Raw genomic sequence first — 9,790 nt, forward strand, 5'->3', positions numbered from 1 at the left:
TCCAATAATTTCAATAGCCATTATTCCATTATCCATATTAATTCCATCTTCCATCTTCAATAGTCCTGTTAAGTCCAGTAATTTCAGTGTCCAATCTTCCATTATCAGTATTCCATAATAATCTTGCTGTCATAGCCATAGTCATATAATAAGAGTCTGATGGGAATTTCCTCTATCCCAAATATTTTCTTGCCATCAATTCTGAATAAGTTGCTGAAATATTGTTGTAAAGTCATATCTCTGTTCTTCTTTTTTACAAAATGCACTGGCTCATCTCTTGAGAGTTTTTCCATTGTCACATGGCTGCAGTTAATTCCATAGATTTTCTCTATATCAAGCTCCATCACGTCATTCCAGTCCAGAAGATTATCCAAGCCATTGATAACTTTATCTCTAATATCTTCATTAATTTCTTCAGAGATAACGTTAAATTCCAAACAGTAGATTTTATTTCTAATATCCATAAACTCCAGATCTTTTTCCAATTCCACATTTGTTCCAATCTCCAGGGCTTGTATCTTCCCTTTATTTTTTCTTTTCTCATCTCTGATCTCATTCTCCTCTCTCACAGGATCCCCTATTTCTTTAAGCTCCTGCGTCATTTTGCTCAGTTCAATTTTCAGCTCCTTACTGCCCTGTCGCAGGGTTTGTTTCATTATCTCAATCTCATCCATTATTTTCTGAAACATAATTACTTCCAGATTCTCAGCCACTTTCTTGATTGCCATTTTTAAAACCACGAAAACAAAACAAAAATAAAGAAGAACCACTTCTTATTTCAGCAACAATTGGGTTAATATTCCAGGCTTGATGACATCACAGTATAAACAGAGCAGCCTGCCTTATCTCTCTATGTTCAAGAATACAAAACAAATTTAGTTCCCAGCATCAAAACAGTTAGTGGCATCGTGAAGAAGCAGATTCGTCAAAATAAAATAGACCAAAAAGAGAATAGTCCCAGACAATATAATGTTCCTCGGAATAGAAATCCCTCTTCTGTTTATATCTTTAGAATGCACTTCCAGGACAGCTTTTTGCAATAGAAACAGAGATAAGCTGTTAATTTCGTGAATAACAGAGAAGAGTTATAGCTCACCCAGAAGTTCTTTAAAGCTGATTCATTTGACAAATCTCTTTTTGCTGCAACAATTTAAACCAAGTAAAAAAAATAATAGAAAGAAGGGTGCTTGCCTGTTAGTCCGTTTTCTCTTTGAAGAAAAGATAAACGTATCGCATTAATCAGATAGAGCTTGTTCGGAAGTCCGTCCAGCATTGCTGGCTGGACCTTTTCTCATAAATTAATGAAATCCAGTCCTCCCAACAAAAACAGGCTTTTGAGGTTGATCTCTACGTTTCTCCCTGCCCGGGAGAAATTTCATCAGTCAAAAAAAAAATGTTCTGACTGATTTATATCTGAATAAGCTTCTTTTGAGGCGGGAGCCCGTCTCAAAAGCAGGCACAAGCGAAGTCACCCTTCCCGGAAGTCATCCATACGGATGAGCGTTCATGGCAGTTCCACCTAGACCAATTTATAAATATCTGAATGAAAAATACTCCATCTCCACTATTACAATTGGAGTGGGGAGGGGAGTCTACTCTGAAGTTAGAGGTGAGCCTTTCTCAACCTGGTGTCCTCCAGACAGGAGTGTAGTTGTCCAGGGTCCTGGGGGGGTCTTAGACCCCTTATATTGTTGGAAGCCAGGTCCCAGCATCCTACTTGCCAATCAGCATGAAGAGGAGTATGTTAGCCACTGAGAAGAGTCCCAGTGAGTGTCAATTGCAAGCAAGCCTTTATTAGCTTCCACTTCTAAAAGCCAAGACAAGTTGTGAAGAGTGAGAATTCTGTAATTGCAGAAGAGACAGTGAATACTGGTGATAGTATCCCATCTACATAATCAAGCAGTTTGGTAGCAGCAGGACATAAATGTGTAGACACTGAATTCAATAATTCAAGCAATATCTCTGTCAGTGAGAAAAGACAGTCAAATGGTGACAATGACAGAGAAGCAGAAAGCAGTATTCAAGCCTGGCCAGATTTTTCTATTATTTTAGAAGGTTGTATAATCTTTGTAGGTGGCTTGGCTATGACTATCATGAAGGGACCCTCCACGTCTGAATTTGCCACTACACTACTGCCTCCAGATGTTTTGGACTGCAACTCCCATCATCTGTGACATTAACTGTGCTGGTTGGGGCTGATGGGCGTTGTAGTAGATGAACAAGCTGATCTGACCTGTGTGATGGAGACCTGGTTGGAAGAGCATGGATGTGTGCATCTTACCCAGTTCTGTCCACCAGGCTACCACTGGTGGGAGTGGGAGTGGTGGTGATTTATCGTGAGACACTGGACTTATCTAGAGGCTCCTTTAAGCTTTCATGGTCTTTTGAGTGTTTGCACCTGAGACTGAGTACCACAGATAGGATAGAGGTTCTTTTGGTGTACCGGAGGTCATGCTGTACCACAGTCTCTCTTCCTGAGCTGATCTCAGAGGAGGTCATGGGGTCCCCTAAGCTTATTTCACTGGGAGATTTAATTGTGCACATAGAGGCCCCCCGCCTCAGGGCCGGCTCGGATTTCTGGCTGCCATGGCAACCATGGGCCTGTTGCAATTAATATCTGGCCCGAACATGTGGCAGGGCACACTCTAGACTTGGTGTTTACTGGTCAGGAGTTATGTGATCTGGGAGTGGGGCAGACCTCCATAACTCTGTTGTCATGATCAGATCACTCTCTGATAGGGTTCCAATCACCGCTGCTTCGCACCCTTCGTAGGGGTGAAGGGCCAATTAGAATGGTCCGCCCATGAAGGCTGATGAATCTGGGAAGATTTCTGAGGGCCTTAGGGGAGTTTCCAGCAGCTAGTTCTAGTGATTCTGTCAATGCTCTAGAAGCCCTCTGAGATTGTGAAGCTGCTTGGGCGGTTGATACAATTGCTCCCAAACTTCCTCTCTGGAACTGCAGAACTCATTCTGCTCCCTGGTATACAATGGAGCTACAAGTGATGAAGCAGCTCAGGAGACGATCAGAGCGATGCTGGAGAAAGAATCGCAACAAATATGACCGGAGACAGGCTAGTGCTAATTTTAGAGCCTACTCTGTATATAATAATATAATAATAATAAATTTTATTTGTTAGTCACCTATCTGTCCAAGTTAACGGACACTCTAGGCGACTTACAACAACCAGGATAAAATACAATATACAATCAAAAAAGTACAAAAATAATCTAAACATCAATTAATACATTATAAAAGCTCATCCACCCTGAGGATTCTGTAGGCCTGCCTGAATAGCCAGGTTTTTAAGGCTCGGCGAAAATCCATCAGGGAGGAGGCATGTCGAAGATCGAAAGGGAGAGAGTTCCAGAGAGTGGGGGCCACAACCGAGAATGCCCTCTCTCTGGTCCGCACCAGCCTAGCTGTTCTGACTGGTTGGACCAAGAGAAGGTCCTGTGTGGCTGATCTTGTTCGGCGGCATAATTGGTGATGCTGGAGGCGTTCCTTCAGATAAACTGGGCCGGAATCGTATAGGGTTTTAAAAGTCAAGACCAACACCTTGAATTGGGCCCGGTAGACAACTGGTAACCAGTGCAGATCTCTTAGCACCGGGGTAATATGCTCCCGGCGGCGACAATGTGTAATGAAACGTGCCGCCGCATTCTGTACCAGCTGCAATTTCTGGACCGTTTTCAAGGGTAACCCCACGTAGAGCGCATTACAGTAGTCTAAGCGAGAGGAGACCAAGGCATGTATCACTCATGGGAGCTGATGTACAGGAAGGTAGGGTCACAGCCTCCGTATCAGATGCAGTTGATACCAAGCTGCCCGGCTCACTGCCGAAATCTGAGCCTCCATGGACAGCTGGGGGTCAAGAATGACTCCAAGGCTGCGGACCTGGTCCTTCAGGGGTAATCTTACCCCATTGAGCACCAAGTCGATATCTCCCAGCCTTCTTTTGTCACCCACGAGCAATACCTCGGTCTTGTCAGGGTTCAGCTTCAGTCTGTTCTCGCCCATCCATCCACTTACTGACTCCAGGCACTTGGACATAGAATTCACAGCCAACTCTGGTGAAGATTTAAATGAGAGATAGAGCTGAGTGTCATCCGCATACTGGTGACACTGCAGCCCAAAACTCCTGATGATGGCACCCAGCGGCTTCACATAGATGTTAAATAGCATGGGGGAGAGGATAGAGCCCTGTGGCACACCACAATTTAGAGGCCAAGGGTCTGAAACCTCATCCCCCAACGCCACCCGTTGGTACCTGCCTGAGAGATAGGAACGGAATGCTGATGATAGCAGCGAAGAAGAGATTTTTCTCTGCCACCATTGCGTCTGCTGGGAACTAGCCAGCGGAACTTTTCCCTTTTCCAAGTGTTTAGAAGCCTTCTACATCAAAAGCCTCAGGAGGAAGGGCTGGAGCCCTCAGTTATCTGCTGTGACCAATTTGCATCATTCTTTGCAGATAAAAATCACTTGAACCCTGTTCGATATTGACTGAAGAGTTATCAGTACCTATTGAGTTGCCTCAGGAACACCACTGTCCTGTTATTGTGGATTCTTTTCAGCTTGTATAACGTGAGGATGTGGCAAGATCCTCTCCAGTGTTCAGGGTACCACATGTGCTCTGGATCCATGCCCATTGTTTCTAGTAAAATCTGCCAAGAATGGGTTGAGGGAATGGATTATCAACATCATAAATGCATCTTTATGAGAGGGGTGGTTACCAATGTCATTACAGGAGGCAGCAGTGCATCTACTCCTGAAAAAATCCTTCTTGGATGCACTGCAACTTAACAACTACCATCCTGTCTCTAACCTCCCCTTCTTAAGCAAACTTATTGAGCGTGTGGTGGTGTCCCAACTGCAGTGGATCTTGGATGAAATGGATTATCTTGACCCATGTCAGTCTGGTTTTCACCCAGGTCATGTCACTGAAATTGCTTGGGTCGCCTTGGTGGACGACCTGTGCTGGGGGAGTATGTTCCTGTTGGTTCTGCTGGACCTCTTAGCAGCTTTTGATACCATCGGCCATGGTATCCTTCTGGACCACCTCAGAGGGTTGGGGCTGGGAGGAACTGTCTTTGACTGGGTTCCAGTCCTACCTCAAGGGTCACACTCAGAAAGTGGTGCTGGGGGACTGTCATTTGACCATTTGGAGTTCTGCAAGGTTCAATCCCCCCCCAATGCTATTTAACATCTACACAAAACTGGTGGGAGCGGTCATCTGAGGATGTGGGTGGGGCTGCCAGCTGTATGCTGATGATACCCAGCTCTACATATTGGTCACATCAGATGTCAAGGATGCAGTGCAGGTGCTGGATTGGGGGCTCCTGGCTGGATGTGAATTAACAAACTGAAATTAAATCTGGACAAAACAGAGGTTTTGTTTGAGCAGAAATGCTAATCAGGATTGGGATTGTTGGCCCACTCTGGATGGGGTTGCACTCCCCATGAAGGAGCAGGTCCACAGTCTGAGAGTTCTCCTGGATCCGGCCTTGCTGCTAGTAGATCAGGTAGCGGCAGTGGCTGTGGGGGCTTTCACTCAGCTTTGGCTGCTGTGCCAGCTGCAGCCCTATCTTGGATGCTCAGATCTGACCACCCTCACCCAAGCCCTAGTCACCTCAAGTTTGGATTACTGTAATGTACTGTATGTAGGGTGCCTTTTAAGACTAGTTGGAAGCTCCAGCTGGTTCAAAATGCGGCTGCCATGATGTTAACCAAGAAGAGCCACTTTGAGCACGTTACCCCTGTGCTAAAAGAGCTACATTGACTCCAAGTTTGTTTCTGAGTACAATTCAAGGTACTGGTTTTGACCTTTAAAGCCCTAAACGGTTTGGGATCTAAGTATCTGTCTGCTTGCCTTCCCCACATTAGTCATGCCCATCGCATAAGAGCCAGGGAAGAGAGCCTGTTGCGAGTGCCTACTATATCTTTAGCCTGATTGGCGAATACTTACAACAGAGCCTTCTCTGTTGTGGCCCCTAGACTATGGAATGCCCTCTCTTGTGAGTAAGATCAGCCCCCTCTCTTCCCATTTTTAGATGGCTGCTGGAGTCCCATCTTTTTATGCTAGCACTTGGTTAAATTTCTACCCTTTTGTATTGATGTTTTAAAGGATTGTAAGGATTTGTTTAAGTATGGTTCTTTGCATGTTTTTGTATTTTTAAAGTTCTATATGGTTTCATATATGCTTTGTATTTTTTAAATCTATGTAATCTGCGTTAGGACCTGCATTCAGGGTGAGAGGCAGACAACAAAAATAAACTACTACTACTTTTTCTTCTTCTTCCTCCTCCTCCAAAACATCCGATGGGCACCAGACTGGAAAACGTTGTTATAGGCGGTATCAGTAGTAAATTAAGCCCTCTTGTGATTGCCTATATGAGGTCTAGAAAACAGGTAGATAATTCCATACCTAACTTTTGAACTAACTTTTTAGAAATACATTGCTCTAGGATTGGGAATAGGCCAATGATACAATAATAACTGCTATGCCTTTTCAATGTATGTGTGTCTGGGGAATACGTGTAGAATCCTTGAAGGCTATGCATTTCTACTACAGCTTGAGAAGGGAGGGGAAGCAGGTAACATGATCAGCACTGAAATTATTAACTGGCTCCATTTCAAAATAGTCAGACTGCATTATCATGTCTCTTGTGCTGTGCCAAAGGCATGCCTGGTATCCTTGAGAGTGAAATTGTCCCCACATAGCTGAGTGAAGTATTACTTTGTGAATACACTGTGACACAAGAAGAAGAATCAACCAAAACAACTACCAACGTTGGCTCACTGTAAATCATAACAGGATTATCCATTAAAAGAGACCCTGTCACCATAGCATGTTTTTCATTAAACATTCTGTTTAAGCATTGAAATTGCAGCTTGATACTGGTGTTTTCTATTCAAGGCACTATCGACACACACAGGGTACAACATTTGGACTTAACAGCTATCATCCATTCTGCGTTTACGCAGTGAACAGTCTATTAGCCAAGGACTCGGAGTCGGTTACAAGAACACATTTCACTTTTTTTAAAAAAGAGCAGCTGAAATAGTCATAATATCAAACCCCTTTCCCACTTGGGACCAGGTGTCCAAGAACATCAGTTTCAGTTCAGATCTTCTATCCTTCCAGTTAAAGAGTATGACCAAATGGTACAATGCATGCAGAATCGATGGTAGCACTGGTGATGTAATGTGAAACACTTGTAGTTCATGTACAATTTACATCAGTACATTAGATGCAGCTGTTAGTGGACACATTGCAATTCTTGTGTAATAGGGTGCATGTAGTTTAATCAGCACAGGGCACCTTGCTGGCTCGAAAGTACTTGCGAGATAGCTATCGGTCTCTTCAGTTTATGCTTCCCAGGGCCAATTGAAAAACTAGGTTTTCTATAAGTTGAAATCATCACATTTATTTATTTGCTATATTTTTATTTTGCTTCCCAGACAATTACTGTCTCCCAAAACAGTTTATATCAATGAAAAAGAAGTAGGCCCTGCTGTCGGGCTTACACACGAAGAAGGCAAGACATTCAAGGAAAGGGGAGTGAAGGAAAAAGCAGAGAAGGGAGATCAGTTCTTCAAAGCCAGAACAAAGTGATGAGCTACAAACATTTATATCCAGTTCAGATCAAGCTGATTTTCTCCACTGGTGTTCTTGCTTGGCAATTTTGCTCTCTGTATAATGCCTTTTGCACAGAGTATGGGGACAGTGAGACGAGCTGTGAACTGACTAACAGAGAGAGTGCTGGCCCATCACTAGGTCATTAACAGATCATCCGAATCAGGCCTGAAAAGTTTTGTAATGAAAAGTGTTTGCTCACAAATGTATTGTGAACACTGCAAAAATAAAAAATGGAAATGGACTGCGTTCAAGTCCATCCCAACTTATGGTGACCCTATGAATAGGGTTTTCATAGTAAGTGGTATTCAGAGAGGATTTACCATTGCCTCCCTCTGAGGCTAGTCCTCTCCAGCTGGCTAGGGCCTGCTCAGCTTGCCACAGCTGCACAAGCCAGCCCCTTCCTTGTCCACAACTGTCAGCTGGAGGGCAACTGAGCTCCTTGGGACTATGCAGCTTGCCCACGGCTGCACAGGTGGCAGGGCACGTAACCCCTGAGTCACTCACTGTGTGGGTGATCTTTAGCTAGCCCTTGACACCCAGAAGACACGAGAGGGGATTTGAACTCACAGACTCTGGACTCCCAGCCAGGCTCTTCTCCCCACTGTGTTATACCAGCTGTGAACACTGCAAAAGAACCATGCTATTCTGAGGGATGAAATACATCTGCAGAGTCCTGTCCTATTTATTCAGCCTCATTCACACATCACAGTAAGCCAAACTATGGCCTACTTTGCTCTTTCCCAGTCCTTTTAGCACAGTGCTACATGGCAGCTAAGCTAAGGTTTGGCTTAGCGTGTCATCCAAACCCAGGATCGTGGTAAAGATCTCTCCTCCTTAACCATGATTTATAACCATAGGAACTGAGCTAAAAGGAATGAAAAGGAGGAAAGCATGTGTAAGAGTGAGCCAGAAACCACAACCCCTGGAAGTAGGGGGGCGGGCAGGGGCAGGAAAAGTCATACTGCAAGCTACAATTTCTTCATTTCTAGCCTTTGGGCATTTTTTAAAATTGATCTTTATTTCATGTTCTTTTAGGAGACATACAATAGTAAAGAAAAACCCATAAGGGTGTCTACCTTCTCTGACTCTGTGATCATTTTGGTAAATCTGACCATACCCACTCTATATTTTGTTTTTTGTGTAATTTTTTAAATTGGATTTTCAACATATTTTCAAAGAAAAAACAATAATCTAATACAAACTATAAAAGGGAGGATGCCAGTGCAGAGTTCAAAAATATGAACACACTGCAAATCAGGAGTTCCACATGTCACGAGATGCAGAGGATAGCTGCTGTTGTAACTGATGTTCCATGGTATAAACCATAGTTCCACCAGGTAGCATAAAAAGCACCTGGTTTAGCCTGACCTTGGAGGGCACAAAGGTGAAGAGTCAGTTTCTCAAGGATTACCATGTTGCATACATTTTTGTACCACAAAGAAAGATGCAAACCTTTCAAGGTCTTCTACTTCTGGGCAACAGAGAAGTGTGCAGCAACTAATAAAGAGACCACCAAGTCTTTAAACAAAATAACTTGATTACAATTGCCAAAACTAGGAAACAAAACCAACTGAAGTACCATCTTGACCTGTATGTTAAGAATACGGCAGATTTCACAGAAGACTTCACCTTAAAAAGGTTTCAAATGGGGGCAATGCTACCATAAATATAAATGGGTACCCTGAACGCTGCAACCTCACCAACAATCAAGGGCAGTGCCCACTATAATTCTTGAAATCTGCATCAGAGTTCTATACCACCAGTAGTATAATTTGAAGGTAGCCTCTCTAATACTTGCTGAGACAGTTTGTACAGGCTTTGTTAACCACAAATCTGACCACTGAGCATCTTGAAATTAGATCACAAGATCTTCTCAAATGGCCCTCAAACTACCCATACGTCCCATAGTAACATGATGCAGTTCTTTATACAACTCAGCTGTCACACCTCTACCAGAGGAGCCCATGTACACACAAAAAAGCCTCAGATCTCATAAGAGGTCTGGAAGCCTGGGTGCAAAAACCAGGATCTGCCAACAAATGGGTAACCTGACACAGATGCAGCCCGTTCGCACACAGGCCCCTCAAATCTACCATTAGTTGCTCCTGAGTGACAGGCCTACCACTGCTGTAAAAATCACACAATCTAAAGTA

The sequence above is a fragment of the Rhineura floridana genome, chromosome 10, assembly GCF_030035675.1.
Source record: "Rhineura floridana isolate rRhiFlo1 chromosome 10, rRhiFlo1.hap2, whole genome shotgun sequence".
Classification (NCBI taxonomy): domain Eukaryota; kingdom Metazoa; phylum Chordata; class Lepidosauria; order Squamata; family Rhineuridae; genus Rhineura; species Rhineura floridana.